The 27,485-nt window shown below is 43.9% G+C and overlaps 1 protein-coding gene across 1 annotated transcript in view; it reads right to left on the bottom strand.

The window, feature by feature from the left end:
* Positions 1-23,504, bottom strand: part of LOC144129681 (uncharacterized) — a 155,842-nt gene extending 132,338 nt beyond the window's left edge. Inside the window, exon 1 of the mRNA XM_077663783.1 lies at positions 23,392-23,504. The gene's annotated coding sequence lies outside the window, so the exon portion shown is untranslated. The remainder of the gene's footprint in view (positions 1-23,391) is intronic.
* Between the last annotated feature and the right edge of the window lie 3,981 nt (positions 23,505-27,485).

Below are 27,485 nucleotides of genomic sequence, written 5' to 3'. Positions count from 1 at the left end.
AAAGTTTTTGCTAGTATTACTACTTTGAGGAAAAGAAATGCGCATAACTGGCTTCGTGGTCATTGGGCATTTCATCGTGCTGTGAGATACATGGCGGTGATGTCCACCTATCGCGTTAGACGTAACGCGTTACACGGCTGCCGTAGTGCTCCCTAAATTTCTGTTAGTAAATGGCTTGTAGAAAGCTATTACAGCTTTTTCTGTAAAAGAAGTACTTCAGTGTGAAAGTTTCTGAAAACATGTACTTTTTTTCGGCACGTTTTCTCGTTATTTGCACAACCACGTGACCACCAAAGACCGGCCAAGCTCGCTGAGAGCAACTGACTGCCAAACTTTAATGAAAAGTGAGTGTGTGCTGCGTAGATTTTGAAGTCGACACCATGCGCTCGCAGAACAGAAAAAAAATGGTTTTATAAGCCTACAATCATGCACATCGTGACATCTGCAGTATGCTTTTATGCGTCATGATTTTTCACTTGTAGTGATGTCCAGAGCATTCAGCTATAATAACACATCTGTTGGGCCTAGTTGGTGCATGGTGATAATAGAGATGATCGATGTGAGCAAAACATTAGACGAACCACGTGCACGGGAGAAACACAAGGACTGGCGCTCAGCAATATTTCAGGTATATATAAAAAATTGGCTTTGTTTTATCTTTAGTTAAACCTGGTGAGAAGCGAAAGAAACCCTCCGACTCGGCGTAGCTGGTTAGACGTACGTCCTGGAGTACTTTCGGCTGTTTCTTCTCTGTAGCACTCTTCAGTCGTTTCTCGACGCGTGTCGCACGTTCTTCTTCTGACTCTTCGGCAGGGCGTTTCTTCCTAGCCTCATTGAAACGTTGAAGCTTCACTTTCCGGCGTGCTATCAGGGCAGGATGTTCTTCCTCCCCCATCGCAAAACCGGTTTCTACTTCCACCGGCTCGCCGTTGGTATATATATACACGGATCTCCATTGACGACACAGACGGTGGCTCCGCCCCCGTTGTCAAGCAGAGTATCTATCTCCATGACTGATGTGCTTGTTTACTCAAATTCTTTTTATATTACATCACCATCATACATCATCGCAAGTTGTTCCAGCTCTTCAAACTATGACCTTGACCTTCGAGAGATTGGGGGGTGGCCCACCAGCTTTTTTGGCATATATGCGGCACCATGGCCTAGGTGACTTTGCTCCATGGCCTACGTGACTGTGCCCCACGGTTTGATCTCTAAAGCTTTTTAAGGTCATAAACTGAACTACACTACCCTCTTGAAAACCTGACGTAGTGAAGTTTTCGCTCCAAAAACGGAGGGAAATTTAGATTACTTACATGCTTTGGAGGTAAAAGGTATAATTTTTTAATTTATGTTTTTCTTTCTTCTAATGACAGGCAGACAAACAGTCGTAAGGCAGCTCATGCACTAGGTTTACCTTTATTCGCGAAGAAGCACCGCATGTTTTGTGGCCCATGGGCTGCGGGCTCGCATCGCAAGCTGAAGGTGCTTTGTTCGATTCCCCTCACATTTTGAAGGAATTTGTCTCTTTGCTGATGACGTCATTGGCGTTTTCTGGGCGACTTTTCCCGGACGCTGACAACGACCGTGGTTTTGGCGGCATTAAAGTACAACGACCTCAGGTTTCGTTGCTAATTGGCCATGTAGGAATTTCGCCTGAATAAAAGAAAAGCACCTTTGGGTGAAGTTTCGGGCTCTGACGCAAACGAAGTTCTCATCTTCGATATCAGTGCTTAGTGAATTGCCACAGCGCGTAAAGGACAGCAGCACCACGTCCTTGCACACAAATACCCAAGACTCAGAGTCAAAATTGACCACTTGCAGACCCGACAGTGTCTTCAGGTTTTCTTGGCATTCACAGCCAATTATCCCAAGGAGGATGACCGGGTGCTTCTATAGGCGACTTTGAAAGCGTTTACCAATGCATAAGAGTGCTGTTCTGGGTCAGTTGGTACATAGCCTTGAACAAATAAACGCAGTCAAAATACGAAGGACAGAGGAGAGTGCCTCGTCTCTCCTAGGTCCTTCGTCTTTTGACTGGTTCATTTGTTCAAGTTTTAACCATCTAGAACTACAGTGTGGTTCTAGTCCATCGTAAGTCCGTTCAGAGAACATCTGTTGGCTGAAGTATAGAAGAGCAGCCACCAAGGCTGAGCACAATGTCTGTATTCATTCTTGGTGGCATACGCTATACAAAAATTCTGATTCGGTTTTGTGAACAGGTGCCCTTTAAAGTATCAAATGTCGTTGGATGTCATCTTTGTTCGGTACCTAAGCTTGTCTCACGCCTTGGGCCACAGAAAAATGAAAACGAAGTGGTCACCCACCCAATCTTTGAGCAACCAGTGAGTGATAGGAAACTTCATTGAAATAAAAAAATTAGTAAAAATGCAGCAACGGGAACGTACACTGTAAGAAGCAGGAAGTAATCACGATGTGAGTAAGAGAACCATAAATTATTAAGAGCAATAGCTTACGAATGCCTGGGAACAAATTTTCTTCAACCATTTTTTTAAATACTGTAGCTATTGCTGGTGTTTTAATGAGTGCTTAATGTTTGCTCTCATACATGTTGGCGCAGAAAAAAATGGCTGGAGTTAAACATGGCTTGAACCCAGTTATACGAGCGAAAGATTTGTTAAGCATTGTCTCCAGTGTCTCAAAATGAAATGACAAGCTCAAGGGTCAAGGTCACGATGAAAGGTCAATATCAAGTATCCAATGATCATGTGGTCATACTACCATAGCTTGGGCCGTACCACCACGCAGTTAAGTTCGGTTTCACCTTGTGAGGCATTGAAGGCCATTATCGATGTAGTGCCCACTGTCTCAGATCAAATTCCAAGGTCAAGGGTCAAGGTAAAAGGACAAGGTCAGGCACTCAATGGTCATAGTCATACGGTCACGTGGTCATACTACCATTGCTTGGGCCATACCAGCACGCAGTCAAGTTCGGTTTGACCTTGTGATGCATTGAAGGTCACTGCCTCATCCACATTGAAATCGGAAGTTGTAAATCGAGGAGTAGAACTCTCGCTCTAAAACAAATTCTATGGTACTTGAATTATTGGGCACTCGTTTTTGTTTCTGTTGCTGAGGTTTAGTTTCCTGCTTTAGTGGTGAGGAGGTTGGAGGTCATCGAGAGCAAGTGCGTGTGAGTGGGCGGCATCTGTTTTTTTTTTTTTTCACCGCAGAAGATAAACAGCTAAACACGGTCTCTGAGCGATATCTCGGAAGTTAGTGTGCGTTTGCAAGTTCGAAGTAACGCTTTTAACTGATCTCCGGGTGTTCACCTGTTGTAAATAATTCATCTTGTCAGTGACGTCATCGCGAAACGAGAAATTCTAGTTTAAATTATCTTCCGGTCCCAACTCGAATGCCAATGCTGCATGCAATTAAGCAGAAATTAATTTATCGTTAATTTAAAAGCGCAAAGTGACAAATATGCTTAGGGTATGTCAGGCAGTCGAGGTGTCGCCGCGTTGCTTACCTTTACTCTCAGTATCCAGCATCAGAGCGGCTTCGATCCATGTCCACACATGGCATCCGGCGATGCATTGCGATTTCATCTGCAAGAGACACCGCTCCAAGTTTGCGTGCGGTGCGTGGCCAAACGTTGCTTTTCTTCCGCTGGAGGTTGTAACGCCTCCACTTTCTTCAGCTTCGTCCGTCGACGTAACTGCCGCTGTAATCGCAGCGGCGTTCTTCTGTTGACGCAAAGTCCACGACGTTGTAAATGCGTTAACAGATGCTGAAGCGTTTCCTTACGAAATCGACGAGATTTGAGGATTCCACTTTATCGACCTTGTAGATAAACCAGGCGAAATCTTTTGGCGCTCGCAATTAAAAGGGCAGCTGAATCGCCGAATAAATCGACGACGATGTGCAGGCTTATCTCCGCACCGTTCTCTTGTGCGCAGAAGTCCTTTTGATGACGTCATCTAGAGTGAAATTTCAGGTTTCTGCAGCGTTTATCTACGCACTGCCATGCCTCGTCGAATGCCGTCAAGTGACGCTCCGCAGGCTTTAAAGTCGAAGGCGTTTGTTTCCTCCTTTCGAACAAGCTTTCCTGCTTTGGAAATGTGCCGCCCCTTCAAAATGGCGTCATTTTGCCCCCCGCCCATACCGGGCGATGCGCGCAGCAAAGAGCCCTGGGCGGCGCTGCGGCGTTAGTCGGCGATTACGTGACCGTTTCATATGCTATTGCACAAAGCGACTTCGTGTAGTTCACCTGAAAGGTACACACATTCGATGCCGTTAAGCTCATTGAGTTCTAATACATCGCCACTCGCCCTTCCTTCGGCGGGTGCCTTTGTGACGTTCGGCTCTATCCCATCATGGCCCAGCAGCTGCATTTCGATGGAGTCAGAGTGAAAGCACATCCGCATCCCTTGCGGGAGCAAAAGAAGTTAAAGGGCACCGAGTGCTTGAAGTTAATCCGGAACGCTCAACTTTCGTGGCTTTCGCTCTTTGTCTTTCGCGCAAATGCCTCCTCTCGCTCCCTCCTACATTCTTTCCCACACGGCGCGGTTCAGATCACGACCGAGAGGGAGACGGTTGCTGCACCTTCACTTTCCTGGCACAAAATGTTAATTTCACAATCCTTGTCGCAGCGAGCATCAGAAATCGAGTTTAGCCTGACACAGGTCTCATAGTTGCGCCACAGGCAGCAGGTGTAGGTAAACCAATGATTTTTTAGCATGAATGGTTTGGTTTGGTTTGGTTTATAGGGATTTAACGTCCCAAAGCAACTCAGGCTATGAGGGACACCATAGCGAAGGGCTCCGGAAATTTCGAGCACCTGGGGTCCTTTAACATGCACTGACATCGCACAGTACACGGCCTCTAGAATTTCGCCTCCATCGAATTTCGACCGCCCCGGCCGAGATCGAACCCGCGTCTTTCGGGTCAGCAGCCGAGCGCCATAACCACTGAGCCACCGCGGCGGGTTTAGCATTAATTAAATTTCAGGATGTTTGGTTGTGGCTTTAGTTGACTTCAATTGGCTTTCTTTCTCCATAAGGTAAATGGTTGGTCTTGTGGGCTAAAACAACTTGAGAGAGGCCCGAGAGTCCATTACATAACAGTTGCAGTTTGCCGTCATAGGGTGGGCGCAGCTGGTAAAGGACAGGCTTAATTGGAGAGACATGGGAGAGGTATCTACCCTGCAGCGGGTGTATTCAGGCTGCTGCTGCTGCTGATGATGATGACAGTGTAGAACAAGATATATTTACCACAAATATGGTAATAATAGCTGCCAACTGAAATGAAAAGTTTATATAGGATGCAAGACATGAAATTAATGATGCACTAAGAATGGGAATAAACACTATATGGCAAGACGCGTTTAAAAAATAATCCGTCAAATATATCAAATAAATGACCAATTATTAGAACAGCGATTTAAAAAGGAAAAATAGTTCGCTTCATAATTCCACAAAATGCGAGATTGGACGTCTTTGATTGAAGCCTAACGTGTGCGTGAGTTTTTAAGTGGTAGTGGGTGGTTGTGTAAAAACTTGGTGTTTGTGAAATGCACGGAAGCGTGGGAGTTATTATTCATCTTGATTTCATGAGTGCACGTTGCGCTCAGGCGCTGTAAACATGCTAAGGTGGTATTAGTGGGTATTGAAGCATGGGCGGCGAAATCTTTGCAATATTTCTGCTGAGTGAAATTCATTCATATGCTCATTGCGAATTGCTTCTTAAGACATAGCAGCATTATGTGTAGTAGGCAATGGTTTCATGTCACCAGTATGACGAATTATTTACTTTCGTAATGTCAGGAGTACATTTAAATTTATTTTATTTTACACGAAACCAAGGTACGAAGTTCGACTCGCTGGAAGCACCTTGTGACCTACTGAGCCTATCTAATGATGCAACCCGTTTTTCTTTGTTCACTACCATAGCGTAGTCCTTCTATTGGATACTTCCCTCTACCTTTGCTTTTCGGGTTAAGAATGACGATAGTATGTCACGCGATGTTTATGGGTCTGGGCCAGAATGATACATGGACAGGAAGGATGTCGATGCAACATGAAATCTTCACGGAAGTTTGTTCGGGAATACCTCTGAACGCCACTACAAGGTATGCTGAAAGAACTACAGATCACGGGACCGGAATACCTCATTTGCATGAAATAAGTGGACTGAAGCAAACATTACGGAATTAAATTAAGACTAGTTAGGTGCTTTGAATACAAAAGCATTGTGTCATAATTGGTTTCGTTTTATTTTTCCCTTTCCTTCGTAATGACACTACTGCTCGTTAGCGCACACTCGTAAGGCAACGCACGTATAGGTTCACTTTTGTTCGCCAAGAATCGGCACGGTGTTCTTGCCTGATAGGTTGCATGCTTGACTAGCAGTCCGAAGGTCCTGGGCTCAATTCCTCGCACCTTCCGATGAAGTTTTATTTTTCCTTCGCCTGGTCACGTGGGTTTTGAGATGCCACCATTCCTAGAGATAGAGTTTCTTGCCGGTAAGCCATAAAATGCTTTTTCATTAATCAACTTTCCCTACTTGCGTCAGTCATAGCAAGACTGATGTATCCATTGCGCATAATCTTTGATATCTGAGAGTGAAACAGGGAAGAAAATCCGCTTGTGACGTAAAGGGCAAGATGCCAGCATCGTATTCATAGGGTCCTTCGGTCCATCCTAGTTGCGTGGCGACGCAGACACGTCTTTGTTTGTTTTTTTTGGCGTTTCTTAAGAGTTTTACTGAAGCACGTACGGAGCGGGGAGACATAGTTTCGGTTAAGACAACGTGATAATCCATTCGGGTTAAATATTTCGGCTTTCATTAGGTGGCCGCTATGAAATGTGCGGAAATTTGCTTGTAACATCGCCCCCTTTTAAATCGTCAACTCATTGTCATAACAGACACTTTGGATATTGACCACCCCCGGCGCAGCATCCTTCTGTTACTGATGTCACCAGGTTCGCCATGCTGAACGACTGGATTTTCTAGTACGGCTAGCATTTATTTTCAACGCATTAGCGGGCGATGTCTATTATTGTGCTCAATTTCAGCATACTAAAGATCGGTGCTGCTCAGCATCCAAGCTTTCTGTATGTATCATAGCCGCTTGGAAGCTTCCAGCCGATTGTTGTGGTGAGCACAGCTGGAATAGAAGGGTAGCTGCAAATAAAAAATGTTGAATCTTTGCGACGAAAAACAAGAAAAGTTCGTTGTTGCCACCTGACGCTCTTTAGGAGTACACTGGAAGACATGAGAGATTCTCTGCAGGCGCAGCAAGGTATGGAAAGATGCTGGTTGATATGAGTGAACCTGTCGAAACTTGTCAAAGTGTGAAAAGAAACAAGCAAACAAACGAATGAGCGAACTAGAGGCAGGTACTACAACATAGCCACCATCAGAATGCTCAAACGTCATACTAGCTTCAGTTCCAGTTTTTATTTTAGAAACTGCAACGCAGATATATCGGCGTTGCAAAGTCTGCATCCGGCCTATCAGGAATACCTCAGTTCAAGGATTGAGAATAACTTCTAGGGAAAGTGACCTGTAACAGTGAATGCTAGAACTAAACGCAGCCAAAGTTAAGGATGCAACTGATATTTCTCGGCCCGTGTTTTGCCTTCTTTATTACACTGTGTAAAAAGAGGTATCCTGAATTCCTAAATGCGTATTAGAGGTAACGAGACGCCAGTTGTCCTGTAGGGACCATGTCTCCCTCAGAAATTAATCCGGCAAATGTAGTTGGAGCCTCTATGCCTTCCTTTAGTGGAAGGTTTTTTTTAGGGGGTTGGGGGGGAGGGGTAGCGTAAGAAAAACCTAAGGAGCAAAAAGAAACAAGCAGCTAAAATGAATTATATGCAACCCTAATTCTCATATTGCTGACGTATATGGAAGTTTCATGTAAAGCTCTTTCTCCATAACTTACAAGATAACGCATTGACTAACCGTTCCACTCTATTCTATATGGGTTGCGTCATTAGGTACTTTAAATATTCGTCCGACACTCATGAGTTAACACACATATAGGTGAGGACTACGTTTGCCTTCACACGTTTATTTCCATTCCCTTCCTTTCTTCCATAGCCTTGTACATAACACATGGCGAAGCGCGATCTCACCATTCACTTCATAACAAGGTACAAAGAAAAAGACAGCTTAATGGTAAAAAGACGGTTATCTTATCACATCTGTTAGTGGTTGCGCTGATACACATCTATCCGCAGGAATCACCTTTAGCAATCTGGCCAGCAACACCAGATTAGATTACTAAGTTCAACTTTAAATATACATAAGTAAGGATTGTTGAACAAAAGTAAAAACAGCGTAATTTTTACACAAACCACACAGAAAGACCGGAATGGACGGGCGCTGACTCCAACTATGTTTATTGAAAGCCACGTGTTGCATATATATAGCCCGAAGAAGTTGAACGCATGCGCATTTCTAATATGGTAAAGAAGAAAAACAGGAGAAAAACCAACAACAAAAAACACACTCGCACTCAGACAAAACCTACTCATTATCGCGTATTGTTTCGCAATCCATGCTCACTTTCTCGTAGGGAGATAGAAGTGGTGCTGACGCGCATGTCAACTCTCTCTTTGATAAAAAAAGGCTTCTGAAAATTTCACGAGCTAATCTATCTTTGCTTTTATATTTTATTTTATTTATACACAGTACCTACAGCGCCCTCATTGGGGCATTATTGTAGGGGGGAAACATCATAAATAAGAACAAACATCTAGTACATAATAAATTAGGCAAATGATGCGGTCTACACAGAAAATACAATAAACCCATGCACACGGAAGCAAAAACAAACAAACAAACAAACAAACAAACAAAATAAAAACCATTGTAGAAAGGCAAACATACCCTAAACACACACATACACACACAAAAAAAGATACATTTTAAAATACAGCACTGCTTAAAACATAATACACTCGGACAAGAATTATTGCACTTATATTGACAGGTGGCTTTGCAAATCGGTCAGAAACGATGTAGGAGGAGCGGTAGCGACCCGCGAAGGGAGACAGTTCCAATCATGCACTGTTCGTGGGAAAAAACTATATTTGAATACGTTTATACGGCAATTGTACTCGCACACCTTGAGTGGGTGGTCAGTGCGGGCGGAAATGTAGCTGGGTTCACTAATGTATTTCTCTTTTGGAGTTTAATCTCGCCAAGTCGTGGTTTACAGTTTTTTGTTTTTATCAGTGCAGCAGTGGCAAGTGGTGGCCAGGATTTTGGACAAATCTGATGCGTTCCCTAAGGAGCTTTTATGTTTCTCTGCACGTTCGTTTACGCAGCGTCCAGTCTGGCTGACTTACACCTTGCCACATGCAAGGGGGACCTCGTAGACCGCTCCCGTGGCTGACCTTACTTAGGGCTTCGAATGCTTCTTTCGACACCCATATGTTGCTTTGACACCACTACTAACCTTGGGGCACATCTTGGCCAGTTTTCAGGGGGCGGAGAAGTCCATGGGGACTCCGTACTTGTCGCCCACTCGTTTTAAATTGTGGGACACCTCGTGAATGTACGGTATCACCACTGGTTTGGCTCCACCGAAGTCTTCTTGGCCAGTTTTCAGGGGGCGGAGAAGTCCATGGGGACTCCGTACTTGTCGCCCACTCGTTTTAAATTGTGGGACACCTCGCGAATGTACGGTATCACGACTTGTTTGGCTCCGCCGAAGTCTTCTTGGCCAGTTTTCAGGGGGCGGAGAAGTCCGAGGGGACTCCGTACTTGTCGTCCACTCGTTTTAAATTGTGGGACACCTCGTGAATGTACGGTATCACCACTGGTTTGGCTCCGCCGAAGTCTTCTTTCCAGTGTTGTTCCTTTGGCTTACCCTTAAGTTTCTGGAGCAGTGCCTCGGTCGCGGCAGACAAGACGTGGTCAAGGAACACTGCGTTACACAGTCTATTCATCTCACCCTGGAAGCTCGCCCGCATCATGTGAGGGCACGACTTGAAGAGTGCTGATTCCTTAGAAAGGGTGGCAATAGCCCTTTTAACAGTATTTAATTGAGGCGAATGGAACGGTAAAAAATCTTTCTTGGCCCCAGGAAGGTAGCACCAGCAAACACTTCCGTCCCTCAACTTAATGTTGAGGTCCAAAAACTGGAGGGAGTCCTGTTCAGGAAGGTCAAATGTGAAAGAGAGCCCCTTCCGATGTTGAGCGAACATTTCTAAAATGTTCATGGCAGTCTCCTCATAGCGACCTGTGTCCTGTCTCTTTAAAATCACTAAAAAATTATCAAAATAACTAAAAATCTTTAGGACGCCTAGGCGTCCCAAAGATCACACCACACCTATCAGGGACGCTCCAGCCGGAGGTTCGGGGATGTTTTATAGCGCATGCGACTTCCAACTACGGTTGCTGCAACTAAACAAAGTTAAAGTTAAGGACCTAATCAATTTTTAAGAAAGAAATTTTTGTCCTCTTGTGTAAAAAGCTTTCCTGGACTTGCAAATGTGCGCCAGAGGTTAGAGGATGCCATTTCTTCGCTTTCTTTTAGCGGAAAAGCTTTTCTTTGGTAGGGAAAGAAAACAAGGTAAAAAGAAAGCAAGCAGCTGGAGATCAAATATACACAATGCCAATTATCTTATTGCTGACCCGTGTGGAGGTTTCATCAATATATTTTGGTTTATTATTTACAAGCTTGGGCGTTGACTAACGATCACACTCCGTTCGATGTGGTTTGCACAGTAGGTTTCTTTTAATATTCATTTCCGCGCTCATAAACTGACGTGCATAATGATAAGGCTAACGTTATTCTTTGTAGATTCATTGACATTCTCTTCTTTTTTTGCCCTTTGACGCACAGTGATTATTTGGCGTAGCGCCAATTGATCAGTCACTTAAGAGTGTGTAAGACTGAAAATGACGACTTGTATATACAACACGGTATCGGAGCGACTGCTAGCAAACTATTAACAGTAAAAAAATGCTCACCTTACCAGACCCTTCCTTCGCGGCAGTGACGCCAGAAAATATGCACAGTTATAGCAAGCAATCCTTCCACCGCGTATCTGCGGCTGTTCGCTTTCCAAAGCCTACATATTTGCTAAGAATTTTCAGCTCACATCAATACCGTGATCACTCTTCCCCTTCTACAAATTGCCCTGCGAAACACAGTGGTGCACAATGTAGTAATGTTACAAGAAGCACGACAAGGGCTTTCTCGTTCAACGCGATATGTAACGGTTGCGGAACATTTCTTTGAGGGATAGTCACGGTGTGGAGTCAGTTTTTGCAACACTTCATTTATTTCTGGGACAGATATTGAAGGTTGGGTGTTAGTTTGAGCGAAACTAAAATTAAAATACTTACTAGTAAACTAGTTTCTTGGTAGCAGAAACAAAACTTGAGCTGGATTATTCACCAAAAGCAGCGCATAGCAGAAGGGGTTGTCTATCCTTACATTCTATCGCTTCCCTCTTTCTTTCCCTTCCTGTCCTCTCCCTGTACTTTTACTCAGGCTAGATGCAGCTCAGGTGCTTCAGGTTTCTAAGGAAGATGTCGCGGCTAGCAACATCTTTTCACTTCCGTTATTTTATTAAATAAACTACTAATAATAATAATAAAAGGAAAAAGGTAAACAAGGGGGTAAACAGTGAGGGGGGAAGTACATCGCGCAATATCTGGGGTAGCTTTTGTTCTCTAAAAATACGGAATGCATACGGTTGTTAACGGATATAAATTCCCTCCTCAAAATATGACCGAGGTTTGAATGACCTCTAATTGCTAACCTTACCTCAGGCTCCGCGGTGGTGCGCGTTCACGGGGGAACATGCGTTCGTTGCCAACACTATGCATTCCGTATGGTTCATATCAAATGTTCCCCCGGAATCGGCAGCACACCCTGCCTTTGAAAGGAACTGGGCTAGAGGACATCTCTTTCTTTTTACTCCGTCATAGTATAATTTACGTTCACTTTGTATAGCCAGTGCTGGTCCTGTCTAGATGCCCGGCACTTGGTCCTCGCGCTCTTTTGGGTGAAGAAAACTAGTTTTGCCGCATCCTTCTATGGGCTCCAGACTTTCATGATCTGGCGATCCTCGGTCCGCTCGTCTGTCTCTTAGGGAGCCATCCATCGTTGTTTCCAAGTTGCTTTCATCTTGCTGTTGCATCCCTGGTGGCGACCTCAACGACGAAGCTGCCCTGCCTGAACTTAAAGGCGGTTCAGATTGTGTTCTTATGAACTGACACCGTCGTAAGTGCAAGTATTCTGGCGCGTAGCCTGAGTTTTGCTTAGTTTCGCATGCAATCTTTTCGTCGACCCTTATTTACTGCTAACATACATCCTCTCCCACTGTGCTGCAACTCAGCTGCATCGCCGGTGCCCCGGGTTATTGAACTGAATTCATTTCCATGAAACATGGCGGGGACGAGGTACAAAGTCGCATTTCGCACCACGACTAGACCTCACCCCCAACAAACAACAATGATTCACGTGACATAGTACGTAAGCACAGCCTAAGCAACACAAAAAAGGTGGGCATAATACAGCAAAACTTTTTTTTAATTTTGACCAAAGCAACTCCAAGTAGAATACACAGAAACAAAGTCGAGAAGAGGAGTGTTCTACTCATTTATACATAGAAATGACAGCTACCAAAGAATGGCACGAAAAGAAACTTATAGGAAGATAATGACACTTGAAACACAAGCGAGAAACACCAAGAGTCTCTGGAGGTAGTCGAATGATCAAACAAATAAAATATATATTTTAACAAACATCTGCTCGCGATGCAGTCAGTCATGCGTGAAAACTGAATTGATTGGAGTAGCAATATTTTCAGAACTAAACTGCAGTACAGTTTAAAAAGATAACCTTATGTTGTTTCATACTCAGCCCGAAGACGTTGATCTTTTTATTAGGTAGGTGTTTAATAGATGAGCAATGTTGTAACGTAGAGTTTCCGTCACGTAATTTGTTCGATGAGCACAAATCTTCCAATGTTTCGGATTTCGTGTGCTGTGACTTGAGTGTTGTTTAGTGGAATGTTTTGCTAGGCTCGTTAGCATGTTATTTTTCGCTTTGCATTCTCTTACAAGTGCTGAAAATCACCTTTAGCTATAGATGGCTTCAGCTCGTATTGTTGCTAACTTTTGAGTGTTCATATGTATTGCTATCACATGTCGAGCATGTTATAACTCATAATTTTTCATTGTAACCTGGAAAGCTTCTGTATGTTGTTTGTTGTAGTCTTGCCCCATACCGCATCGCAGTAACTTAAGTGGGATAAGAAGAGGGGACTGTACAGCAGAAATATTGTTTCCTGGGAGAAAATCTCTGTTTTCGTATAGAATGCTCATCACTGACGCTAGTTCGGATGATATAAAATATATGTGCTTACCCTAGGACATATTTTCAGTATTTTCAGTAAATACAACTCCGATAGTTCTGAATTCCTTTGCGGTTTCATTGTTGTTCAAGGTAAGTGTTAGAGCCGGTGCAACGTGCTTTCCTTTAGCACGAAAGATAACCGCTTTTGTTTTAATATGGTTAATTAATAAACAGTTTTGGTTGGCCAACGCACCTAATTTGGATGACATTAGATTAGCTATACTAAACATTTCTTCAGCGCTATCAGAAAAAAAAAAACTCGTGTTTGTGGCGTAGATCACAAACTTATGCCCAGCATCAATGATAACAATGTCGTTTAAATATATATTGAATAGCAAAAGCTCAATACTACTGCTGCCCTGTGGAACCAGAAGGGGTACCGGTGCTTTATATGAAGGAAAACAATTCATATCAACGCACTGAAAACGTTCTGCAAGGTATGATTTGATTAGATCTAGTGGTTTGCTACGAACACCGCAGGATGTCAATTTAAAAAAAAAAGAATATTGTAGAGATCGCTACCCTTGCCTACAAGTCAAGCACTTCGCTGTGGTCCAGAGAGGCCAGTTCAGCGCATGCGCCGATACCATGGTAACCAGAGAGATCCCCGCCGCGGTGGCTGAGTGGTTAGGGCGCTCTACTACTGATCCGGAGTTCCCGGTTTCGAACCCGACCGCGGCGGCTGCGTTTTTATGGAAGAAAAACGCTAAGGCGCCCGTGTGCTGTGCGATGTCAGTGCACGTTAAAGATCCCCAGGTGGTCGAAATTATTTCGGAGCCCTCCACTACGGCACCTCTCTCTTCCTTTCTTCTTTCACTCCCTCCTTTACCCTTTCCTTACGGCGCGGGTCAGGTGTCCAACGATATATGAGACAGATACTGCGCCATTTCCTTTCCCCCCAAAACCAATTATTATTATTATTATTCGCCTGGCACTTGGCTACTTAACAAACAGAGAATGAGCGTCAGAAGGCGATGAGCACAGCGGAGATGCCCGAACAGAGAGAGGAACGCCAAACGGAGACGCCAGATTGCCGAGCGTAATAGACGGTGCCCAGCCGCCAACATGGAGCCCAATGACCAGAACAGGCTCAGCATGGGAAACGTACCTCTCGCTACGCATATCCGGGCATTGCCGAGTACTGCCAATTTTTTTTTTCGGTTTAAATAATTAAAGTCCTTGGTGAAGTCAATAAATATGCCTAAAACAAAACTCTTCAGTTCCATATTTCTTAGTATGTATTTCTTGTAATCTAGAAGAACGAGTTTTGTTGGTCACGATTCACGGAATTCATGTTGTGCATCAGTTGTGAAGTTGTATTTTGCAAAGTAGGACTCGGAGCTCTCCAGAATTATTTATTACATTTTGAGGGCCTTTTGAAGTTACGGGTAATATTGAAACCGGTCGGTAGTTACTCAATTTCTTCACGAATGCCACTTTGTAATTACTGGAATGGCGGAGACATCACTCAATGGAAAATGCGGATTTGAGGAAAGCACTGTAGCATATGTACTCGCTTTGACATTTGATGCTTGACTCTGGGGAATGCTTTGAGTTGCAGAACTGAGGACATTCTTCGCGACGAAGGTTTTTAGGATCTTGGCCCGCCGATGAATTACTCACGAAGATACTCGACAGGGAAAGTATTTGAAATGAAGATGTTTCACATATGGCCAATGTCCTTCGTGTGCATCCAACCTGTCTTTAACGAGCCACGCAATTCTTCTCCTTTTCCTGCCTTCTGTTATCGCTTTATATTTTGTGCCTTGAGGGCAAGGTAGCGAAGTGAACCCGAGACTACTTACACTCTTGGAGGGGTGTAAAAAAAGAAAGAAAGAAAGAAAGAAAGGATATGCCCTTCCTTTGTCTCCTTTTGTTCTATTTCCTTGCAAACGCCTACTTATATTAGGTATTGTTTCAATTCAAAGCTCTCATTAATTTTTACGCCTCGTCAGCCATTGTCATTAGGCTGTTCTTTTATTCGTGGACAAACGCAAAATGCAGTTTGTGGTACAAAAGAGTAAGCTACTTTGCAGTTTTGTTTTCTGCTTACTGAATGACGTGATTGCTCCTTCCTGACTACTTTTCTCGCTGTAATATCAAATTTAGTCCTTACCTTCACCTTACCTTCACTTGCACATCTATATCCTGCATGGCAATGGAACTTGTCTGCAGCACAGATCTTATGGGTTGAAACTTATTAGCTCTGTGAGCCATTATCTTTCAACTCCAAAAACGTCAGCATAGATGAAACCGTGGTATCGGGAATTTAGAACCATCGAATGGAATGGCAATGAAAATGACAAAAGCGTGTGTTTTGACCACGACAAACAGATGTCACTTATGAGTCACTCTAAGATATAGATTGCACTTTACTTTAATGAGTGGTTTCAGCATGCAGCCCACCACTGCGCCATGACGCCGCATTAGCGCAGCCACTTCGGGGTTAATTTCACTTGCGCTTGTGATGAAGCAGCATAAAGGGCCTCCACCTGTTCCACTTTGCACAGTACACTTAAGTCGATCGAAAATTACATAAGAACAACTGCAGGAAAAAGTAATCTTGGAATACAAAGAAAACTGCATTGAGTTCTGTACTGCAGACCGAGAGCGGCCCCGGTTCATAGAACAGCTGAAAATGAACCGGACATCAATAAGGCGTATTAGATTTTTGCTTGTGGAATGAGGTGGTGACTTCCTGCTTGATTTTCGTTCCTATAGGTAAGCGTTATTATATTTCTGGTTTTTTTCATTCTCGTATATCTGAAAAAAAAGTGTACATAATTGAAATACTCCTCCCCCCCCTTTTCCGTTTGTTCTGCAGAGGCACAAAAAGCTTGCGCTATTCTTTTAAAAATTTTTTGTTTAGTTCTTTCTTTCTTTCTTTCTTTCCTTCTTTCTTTTAGTTTCTTTCTTCCTTTTATTTTTTTCTTCCTTTCTTTCATTCAATCTTTCTTTCTTTGTTTCTTTCTTTCTTTGTTTCTTTCTTTCTTTCCTTCCTTCCTTCATTCCTTCCTTCCTTCTGTCTTTCTTTCTTTCTTTCTTTCTTTCGTTTTCCTTCCTTCCTTCCTTCCTTCCTTCCTTCCTTCCTTCCTTCCTTCCTTCCTTCCTTCCTTCCTTCCTTCCTTCCTTCCTTCCTTCCTTCCTTCCTTCCTTCCTTCCTTCCTTCCTTCCTTCCTTCCTTCCTTCCTTCCTTCCTTCCTTCCTTCCTTCCTTCCTTCCTTCCTTTCTTTCCCCTCTTTCTTGTCATTCGTGTTTTAAATGTAGCTTCCGGATCTTATCGTCCTTGAGAGAATTAGAAAAATATTTCTTTCCAAGCGGGAGCGACATAAGCAGCCCACCGGTTTCGAGAATTGTTTCGTTCGCTTCGCAACTTGTGTACCGAGCCCAGCTGACAGCAAAGACCATAGGAGCCCTGGACTAGGAGCATTTCCCCACAATGGGGACCTTTCATTGAGCTAATAAATATTTTTTCACCACCACTACCATCGTCGTAACTGCAAGGAATTGCCATGGTCACAGTGTCGTCATTAGACGTCTGCTGCAGGACATGTCGTCGCGAATAAAAAGGGGAAAAATTGAAGATACCTTAAGCGAATGAGGTCTTTGATGCCAAAGTGCCTGTGTTGTAAATTCCCAGTTTAATTAGGCCAGTATGCATCAGCTACAGTAGTTACGTGCGAAAGAACACTGGGTGGTTTAAATCAATTCTGAGTTCTCAGCTAAGGCATTTTTGTAGCCCACGTGCGACTTCAAAAGGTTACAGTTTGCACAACACAGCGCACCATACATTGCTACGTACCATCGTACCATACCATGCCATAGCGTCGTACCATACCATACCATACCATACCGTACTGTACCGCACCGTACCGTGCTGTACCGTACCGTACCGTACCATACCATACCATACCACACCTCAAACAAAATTCCAGTGCAAATCCACTGATCACTAGAAGCTATCGTAGGTGGTACGTGGCGTTAGGAAATATATGTCGCCTGTGGCGTCACACAAAGCGCTTACATTACAATACCGCTTTCTCTTGGCTGCTTATTTGAGAAGTGTACTGCCGCAGCGCAAAGACACGTTACGGTAAACCAATCGGCTCGGCATTTAACACAGCATCGTTTAGGAAGGGACTTTCCCCATATACGTGTCCATGGTCGCTTCCATTTTTGCTTGATAGAAAAATCCCTGCTACCAGCGGATTTCATACCATCGTGACTCCTTTCGACGAGTGCGGGTCATAGATTCGGGAGCGTCCTTTATCGAACCCCGTCTAACGTTAATAAAAGCTGTTTCTTATAAACTACAAATAAATATGCTAAATGAGCCTTGCAAAGGATATTTTTTCTTGCTTTAGTGCGCCACCACTCAATGAATTGTTGAATACTGCGCAGGCGCTCATCACCACCATCAGCAGGACGACGCCCATTCCAGGACAAAGGCCTCTCCTATATCTCTCCAAATAACTCTCTGCTGTGCCAACTGCGGCTACATTATCCCCGCAGACTTCCTTATCTCATCCGCCCACCTAACTTTCTTTCGCGGTCTGCTGCGCTTGCCTTCTCTTGGAATCCATTGCGTAACCCTTAAGGACCATCGGTTACCACTCCTTCGCATTACTTGCCCTGCCGAAGGCCATTTATTCTTCTTGGTTTCGACCAGGATGTAATTAGCCCACGCGTGTTCCCTGGCCCTTTCATCCCTCTTCCTGTCTTTTAAGGTTGCATTTTTCATTTTTCTTTCCATGCTCGATGCCTTTTCCTCAATTCAAGTGGGACCCCATTTCCGTTATTCTCCACTCTTCTGCCCCACACGTGAGCACTGGTAAGATACAGCTGCCATATACTTTTCTATCAAGGGATATTGGTAAACTGCAATTCATGACCTCAGAAAGCTGGTGTCCCTACCGATATTGTTGAACATTACTTTAGTTTTCTGCATATTCATTTTTAGACCGACCCTTCTGTCTAGTCTAAGTCAATCACCATGCTTTGCAATTAATCGCCTGAGTGACTTATTAAGGTAATGTCATCAGCGAATCGCAGATTACTAAGGTATTAACTATCATTTCTAATCTCCAACTGTTCCCAATCCAGGTTTTTGATTACCTCCCGTAAACAGGCGGTGAGTACCGTTGGCGAGATTGTGTCTCCCTGCCTGACAACCGTTCCTTATAGCAATTTTTTTGCTTAATTTACGAAAGGACTACGGTAGCTGTGCAGCCATCATAGATATTTTCTAGTATTTTTACATAAGGCTCATCTACACTTTGATGCCACAATGCCTCCATGACTGCTGAGATTTGAACTCAGCCTAATGATTTCTCATAATAGGAATTTTTTGAAACGTGTCAAACCAAGAAACTAAAATTAAGTCCAATTTTGCTTTAATTGAAAGGCCACCCATCGATCTCACTTTTGTAAAAGCTGCGAGAATGAAATTAGCCCTGCAATGACTAGAAAATTTGCGTGAAAAACTAATTTCAAGTAAAAAGTGAGCCAATTCCTGCTGAGGTATGAATCAAAATGTGCCAAATCCACTCGTAAGAGCATTCTTTCTCAGCTTGAGCCTGAGCTTGAGCCTTGTCAGCTTGAGGTCGGACTGTTCTTATCGTTGTTTAGTTTATTCCCTACCTAGCGTTACTTTCTTAACGACTGCGAAAGATATGCAGATATCGGCGGCACATCTGAACGCAGAAGACGACGATAACGGTGAGAAATTTAGTCCCCTCGTCATCATAAAAGGACGTGCCTCCGCTAAAGTTAACTTTAAAGCGCTTAGTTGGGCTATTTGGCGCTAGATTTCTGAGTTAATTATTACAGGCTAAATGGCGGAGGCTGCAGGAAACGATAATAGTAGCCGTTGTCCTGTCGTTTTTCTTTTTCTTATTTCGGCATCAGAAGAAACACAGAGCCTGATGCAGGGACAGAAGCTAAAGGCTGGTGGTGCCTGAAGAGGCCTTTGACCCTAAATAGTCCACAGCGGTACAGATAGATTACAAATCTTAGAACAAAAGAATAAATCGAGCCTCCTGTAATCACAAAAGATAAAAAAACGCAACCTTTGACCCTTGCAGATAAACGTATTGCATATACTGTTGCAGCAAATGACACATAACAAATCACACATAATAGGGCGTTACGCAAATTACATGAATAAATCAGCACAAACATCTTTTGTACAAAATCATGCAAAAAGATATAATGCACTTTTTAAATTGTCAGTGAAACTGAATAATATTGCTTGAACCGGCACGAAAGCAAGATAAAAAAAATTTCTAGAGTCCATTTGTGTTATGCAAAGTTTTATGTTCCTTCTGTAAGACCACAGTAAAACATGAAAAACATTGTTCAATTATGACCAAACTTAAATTGGCAAGATAACAATAGCTCCCTAAGTTGGCGTTTAACTGCTTTTAATTTGCATTCAAAGTTTAGCTTACCTTAACATTTATTTAAGATCACAGGTATTTGATAAGCTATTGTTTGCCTTCCATAATTTGTTCGCATTTTTGGTTCCCGGTGTTTTCGGTGCCTCATAAGGTATTCAACGTTTTCGGAGTCAATAATTCTGTACAGTTTCTTCTTATATATCACTTGCAGTGCTTTTAAATAATATAACTGGTCTGCCTTTAGGATGCCGTGTTTCTTAAACAGAGGAGCGGTTCTTAAGTCCTGTGCATTGCCGCGATAAGATTCAAAGCAGCGCAAGATTTTCTTCTGAAAAGTAATGAGCTTAGTATAATTGTATTGTGTAGTAGTGCCCCAAACCATTAAGCCGTAGGTTAGTTTGGAATAAAAATGAGTAAGAAACGTTATTTTTTAGCCAGAGAGGTATGAGCGCAGATATTTATTGAAGACATCCAACTGTGCGGGCAAGTTCTACACTTATTTTTATTACGCGTACAGACCAGCTCAAGTCTTCCTGAAACCGAACCCCGAGAAATTTTTGTCTGAACTTGTCTTATAAAGGTGTCCTCAAATTGCACGTTAGGTTTGTGGTGTAGAGGTTTGTTGGCAGGAGGAAATATGACATATGCAGTTTTTGAGGCGTTTAATCTGAACTTGTTTCTTCTTAATCACTTTGAAAGATGTACAAGGTAGTCATTTACAGAAGATTCTAGTGTCGGTAGGTTATGCGAAGGGAAGAAGTCATTGTTATCATAAGGATCCATTATAGTTTGAGTAGAACTATCTATTTCGATGATGCCATTGATATAGACAACGAATAGTAATGGGCCCAATATTGATCCCTGATTTCTTGCTTTAGCTTCGCGAGTGTTGATACCGCGTCATTAATTTTCACCAACTGATAACGATCATTCAGATAGTTATTTAGAAGATCTAGTACAATACCTCGGACACGGTATCTTGGCAATTTGGTGAGTAATAAATCGAACTGTATGGAATCAAAAGCTTTCTGAATGTCTGAAAACAAGCCTAGTGTATATTTTCTACATTCCATGCTTTAAATTATCCTGTCTTTGATGTGTACGAGAGCATGATCTGTCTTCCGATGCTGGCGAAAGCCATACTGACATTGAGTTATCACCTGATGCTTTTCAAAAAATGAAACTAGTCTCTCATGAATGACGCTTTCAAATATTTTAGATATTCCAGGAAGTACTGAAATAGGTCGGTATTTAAAGTATTTGTATCGCCTCTTTTGAATATTGCAGTGACTTTGGCGATTTTTAATTGTTTAGGAAGTTCGCCTGTTGTAAGATCGAGCTTAATTATGTAGCTGAGAACTTCACATATCAAAGGAGATATTAATTTCATTTCATTTGCACGAAGTTCATCCACCCTTAGAGACATATTGTTTTTAAGCAACTCAATATTGTGTCCACTGGCATACTGTCGTCGCGGACAGTTGCATTCGTGATATTGTAGTAGCCAGCATCCACAAATAGTGTGTTCACTGCATCAGCTAGCCTTTCACCAATGAGCGTTTTACCATCGGCTACGAGCTGCGTAATCCTATCCCTAGCTTTTTTTCTTGAAGTGAGCGAGTTTACAACCTCCCATATTCGTCGCTGATTATTATATATGCTCTCACAAATATTCTGGTTGTAGTACTGTTTTGCTTTCCTTAGCTCGGTCGTTAAGGCATTCCGGTACTTCTTAAACTCTGTAAATGTATCTGGATCTTGTGAACGAATAAAATCATGGAATAACTTATTTCTTATTTTGATAACGTGATAAAGCTCAGAATTGTCCCATGGTTTCTTGTGTTTTGTTCTATTACGACCGGACGGCTGTCATACAGGAAATGCGGCAATGAATGAAGCGCGCATTAAAGCGTGCATTCTACTCATTGTATACCTCACTCCAGTCAATAAGACTGACCAAGTGGAAACCTTCTTTTCGCGTTTCAAGGTTTATGGCTCGCCGACCTTCTCTTTTATTATTGTGCTTGTCATGGCGCTTTGTAATCGAAAAAAACAACAAAAACTGGCAGATGATCGCTAAGATCATACGAAAATATTCCGCTGCTAACGTCTTGTGGACTCAAGTTTGTTATGCAAACATCCAAAAAATTGGCAGTCTGTTGTGTAAGTCCTCTTGGTTTACTTATATGATTTGCGAAGCCATATGTAGATAACAGTGTCTCAAAATTTTCTGCTCAGGGATTATTGGAACTTTAGTCAATATTGATGTCCCCCATAATAATAGGGGATGCGTATGAAAAGACAAGGAAAGCCAACAGTAAGTCCACAAACTCTGCGAAGCGACTTTTTTGTTCTAGCGGAGGACGGTAAAGAGCCGTCACCACTATTTTATTGATACGCAAGCGCGAACATTCAAAATCGGCATTAATTACCGAGAAATCACTGAACAGTTCATATGAAAACGTAGACAGCTAGCCCTCCACCCTTCTTTTGCCTACGGCAGAGTTGTTCATACATATAACCTGGAAAGTTAGGTTTTGTGTCATTGTTTGAAAGCCATGTTTCACTAAATGTTAGAATATCGAAGTCAACTGACAACGAATGCAAAAAATATGCAGAAATGTCATCTGCCTTTGGTCGAATGCTTCTACAGTTTGCATGTAATGCAGAAAAAACTTCCCACAAGAAAACTCGCGAGTAAAAGCCTCAACTGTGTAGTATCTGCAGTTATCCTCTGGGTTCATCATCACGAAAAAGGAAAGGCAATTAATTCGCATTCAATTTAGTCTTTAACAGATGATTTTATCTAAGTCTCCTTCAAGAGCAATGTGAATTATGTCGGAGTATTCATCTTTACAAGCACCTTGCCTCCAGTTGTCCAGGCATATTCCTATTTGGCGGCCTTTTTCCTTTTAATTGCAGCCGAAAGCAGTGCCTTGTTTTTTGGCGTCAAGTGCTCGTTCACAAAAACCGGGGTTGTTCCTTCAAGACCAAGCATTGAGCTGTCTAACTTCTTTTTTCTGCACTTTGACAACAGCTCATCATGCTGATTACGTCTGGCAAAGCGAACAACTATGTTTTTGACATCCGCGTTAAATGTACGCACATAGTGACACGTGTCAATGTCAACTATAGTGTCAATGGTTACCCTTACACTCTCGCCTATTTTGCTTATCATTGCAAGCGGGTCCTTTCCATCCGGGTCGCCCTAATCTCGAGGTTGTTCAGGCGCTGGTATTGCTTGAGCTCTTCACATCTTTGTGATAACCGGGCATTTTCGCCTTTAGTTCCATGCTCTGTTTGAACAATTCCTGGATTTCAAGCCTCAACTTATTGATCTCCGCAGTAGTATCTTTCACATCATTGCAAATATCAGTGCAGTAGGATACATCTTAAACTGCGGCATTCCTTCCCTTAAGTCACGCCTCAAATTCTCGAGAGCCTTGTCATCTCACGCAAATATTTCATACTTGTGATGTCCTGTTCCGAAGGCACGCCGCTTCCCTTAGCAGTGCCCTTTCCAGTATCTTTTCCCGCCATTACACATGAAAGCACATGCACAATACAGCACAGGTAGCAGCAGTGGATTGTTCGACAGCAGTGCAGTGCAAAGATTTACAAAATGTGTAGCACAAAGTTCCTCACCTGCGAAGGCAAAGAATGGATGGTGATCAGATTCGTGCTGTGAGTGCACCGCCGCCGAACTGTGCAATGCAGTCTGTGTGGCCACGGCCGATCTTGAGGGGGACGCGCGCGCTCTTTCATACGGCCTTCGCATTCGCCGCGGAAGAAACGCGAGTTTTTCTCCGGGGGAGACGCCGCCCGCCGCCGCTAGAGGTGCGACGACCCTACCGCTGGCACCACGCCTGCACCTGCGGCGGCGGGCGGCTTTTGCCTGGTTTCGCGATGTAGCCCGCTGGTTCATGGTGAGCGCAGCACCGAAATCAAAGAAAACAAAATGCCGATCGGTGCTTAAGCTGCGTATCTTCAACACAGTCCACGTGCACCGATTCTTCATAACAAACTTTGCTCGAAGAAAACGTTTAAAAGGAGGAATCACTCTCCCACTCCTCAGAACTAGGTCGAGCATTTGTTTTCTTTAAATCCACAAGGAAATACTCTGATCATTTCCTCTCGTACATATCATGGTCCGTGATTAAACAAAAAAGTTAATGCTAAGTTTTGCGCTCGTCCCATAAAAAAAAAATGTACCATATCGCGGAGAAAATTGTCTACGACGCGTGAGCCGTAAATCTGATAGCGCCGAAGCTGGTAGCTTGAGACGATACTTGTAGAGTTGAAAGTCAGACTCACCTACACTAACGTTGAGCGGTCAAGTAAATTGATTGCTGGGAGATACATATAGTACCTAATGACGCCGATACCGCTTTTCGGAGGTCTTCAATATACCTATTTTCACCCTCATATACGTCACAACTTCCTTAAACGAGAGGACTGGATCGATAGCTCAAAAGAATATTAACTACTAATGTGCGAGCAAGTGACAAGAAGCATTGTAATGCATTGTTCTCTGCTCGAAGCCAATGGCACGCGGCCATTCAGATTTTGTTTGTCAAACGAGAGGCCATCAGATTACTCTGGAATGTCTGTACCCGCGCGCGTCTCTCTTCGTGTTCAATATTGTCGTAGGCGCATTAGGCGTCTAATGTTTAGAGTTCCTTATCACCTTTCATTTTTGCAAGGTCGAGAACGACCGTCCTTCTGACCTTGGTTGATCGAGCACATGTTTTATCGCTGCGCCGCTGAACTGCTTTCTGTTTGAGGACTCGAGTTCGCCCAATAAATAGTTTTCGAGTTGGACGCAAGCTTTCTTGTCGTCACTCTGGCCTGAATAACATCAATACAACGTAACAGAAGCAACCAGTGCAAGCTGCGTGTGCTGCCACAAATATTGACGCGTACTGAGTATTACAGTTTCAGAAAATTTTATGCCCAAAGAATGACTTCAGCTCCCATAAAGAGCGCCATTTTTTGTTGTCCACGTATATTCAACCTGCGGCGTGTCCACAAGCAGCCTAAAAATATTTGTTTTAAATATATTTGCCAAAGATCTCAGAATATGCAGTTGAATGTCCAATGCCCTCTATTCTCTTAAATTCAGGGACTTTTATTAACATGTAAGCATCAGAAATATTAATTTTTAGTTCTTTGCATTGTAAGCAAATACAGCTGATATATCGCGCATTGCTGTGAGGTATAGTGGAGCTCCGTTAGGTTGCCGAAAACTTTTTGGGGTACAACTTCGTTTTCTGACGTGAGGAAAGTTCATGCTCTCGGGAGGTTTATCGAAAGCGATGGCGAGGCGACAGATATGCAGGAGAATAATGCAAAGCTGGTAGTCATCGCCTCTGAAATAGGTCTGTTCGCTCGTGAAGGCTGATTTTATTCAGAGAGCACTGTTCCGAACTACTTTTGATTTGCTAGCAGTTAGCTCCTGCTTGCAGTTACTGTCAGCAACTGACTTAATAATTTCTGCGTTGTGATCGGGTGCGACGGGCGGTCGTGAGACGCCGCCAAACTTAAAAATGCCTTTCCAAGAGGACATCTTGGAGGTCACGTGCGTGCAACGTTGTCAAGATACCGTGGGCGGCTGTGGCGTTGGTTGGCGCTGAAGTTACAATAATCGGGCCAACCTGCCCACCACTGCACTCTCCGTAAGTTCGGAGGGGGAGGAGCGACAAACTTCTCCACCCCGCGTGCGAAAGATTGTGATTCGACTGCTGACCGGCGATAGGGGCCACGCCTGATTAGTCGTTGACCGGAGGCATGAGGCGTAGGCAAGTTTCGTAGCGAATTAATTTAATTAGGCAAACAACAACCAAGTATTACAATATGCCCGACAGGTACCGCCGTGCACTGACGTGACGCAAATAACACAAGCACCAATTGAACACGTTAACACAACCATTAACACAAAGAAAGAAACATCAGGGCGATTGCTATACAAAAATGTTACGAGACGGAAATACGTATAGTATGGTGGAGCTGCCATAAAAAGAATGTAAACCAATAAGCTCCTGCCTGCACCACTGACGTATAACAGGCTTGACCCAATCGTAAAATAAATGAAAAGGCCCGAAGGCAATCCATCGTTTTGCCACCCGTAGGTGGAAAAATAAAAGAAAGGGGGGGGGGGGGAATGCTACAAGCGACCCATCGCCGGGGGAACGGGCCCGGGGAGACTCCCCTGATCTCCCCTAGGACGTAGCGGAGGGGGTGGGATGTAGGGTATGGGAAATTGGAATTGGGAAAGGGTTATGGGAATTGGGATGGGAATGGTGACAGCGAGATTTTGCTCTGATCCTTCATTTGACATCGACTCCATTTCTGGCCTGCCTGGCCATGACAGTACAAAGGATTACAACGAGAAACACAGAAAGCAAAAATACAAAGATAAAAGAGTTGAAGTGACTGGTGAGAAACGATGGCTTAGCTGCGGAGTGGCAAGGTCCGGTCGCAGGGAGCGTCGGGCTGCGGTTGCTCTTCGCGGGGCTGATGGGGGCTTGCGTATACGGGCGGACTTGGGCCTCGCGTCTTCGGGACCACCGTCGCCGCGCTCTACGCGTCAGATCTCCGCCTAGGCTCCTTGCCGACCACTTCCCTGGCTGACCTCACTCACGACCGCACGCTCCGAAATCTCCAGACCAACTGCCAGCGCGCGGCGTTCCCGTCGCCCCCTTCGCATGGAAAAGAATGAAAAAAAAACACAGGGAAAAAAAAGACTCTTCAGGAGCCACGCACAGACGAATGCAGCTCCCAAAAAGAAAAAAAAAGAACACATGAAGGAATGTCGAAAGAATTCGGCACAATGCCTTAATCCCACGAGGAGTCATTGGGGGCCGCGAACAGTGCCGTGGCATTCAATCCGCTCCTGCTGTTCCCAACACGTGCAAGCGCTTGCCACCTTTATGGCAACAATGCTAGGAGGGGGGGGGGGAGTAGTTTTGAGTGACCCCTCCAGCGCTATGGAGAGAATGCCGTTGCCCCGCGGGGGAGGGAGAAAAAGTCGTCGACGCTGCTCCGTGACAGTTTCTGGGAAACAAAGGTCAAAGCTGGACAGGGCAGGCATGAGCTTTGTGACACCCCCCCCTCCCCCGAAAAGAATGATATTCTCAATAACATTCACAAACAAAACACAAATTTCGTGCATGCACACACGCTCCTGGCGGACAAGCCACCTCAGATGAAAGACGCGCACATCACTGTCACCAGCGCGCACCACCTCGTCGTATCACCAGTTTTCCACGAAGGCTCGCAGGATAGCGCACCGACACACGCCTCACGCACTGCCACACCTCACGCAGTCACGTCCCAGTTAGTCAAACAGTTCGACACTGCACATTCGGTCGTAACAGTCCAACACTGAAACACGACCACACGCAAACATCTTGCGCTGCATAACATTTCAAAACACTACCAACAATGCACAAAATAACAATAAAAAAATTTCTAGCTAAGGGTGAAACTGGGCCGTCGCAATGCGTTTAGTTCACCCCATGGCTATTCACACCTTGCTGAGGTAGTCCGCGCCGACGTTATCTTTTCCCCTAATGCTCTCTACCCCGAAGTCGTACTCCTGTAGGAGCAGCGCCCAGCGAAGCAGCCGTGAATTCATAGACTGAGCCTCGTTCAGATATTTCAGTGGTTGATGATCTGTCTGGACGGTGAATCGTTTGCCGTAGAGGTAGAAATTGAAGCGCTTGATAGTGGTAGTGGTT

This window comes from Amblyomma americanum, chromosome 4 (assembly GCF_052857255.1).
Source record: "Amblyomma americanum isolate KBUSLIRL-KWMA chromosome 4, ASM5285725v1, whole genome shotgun sequence".
NCBI lineage: Eukaryota > Metazoa > Arthropoda > Arachnida > Ixodida > Ixodidae > Amblyomma > Amblyomma americanum.
This window is presented reverse-complemented; position numbering and strand designations above follow the sequence as displayed.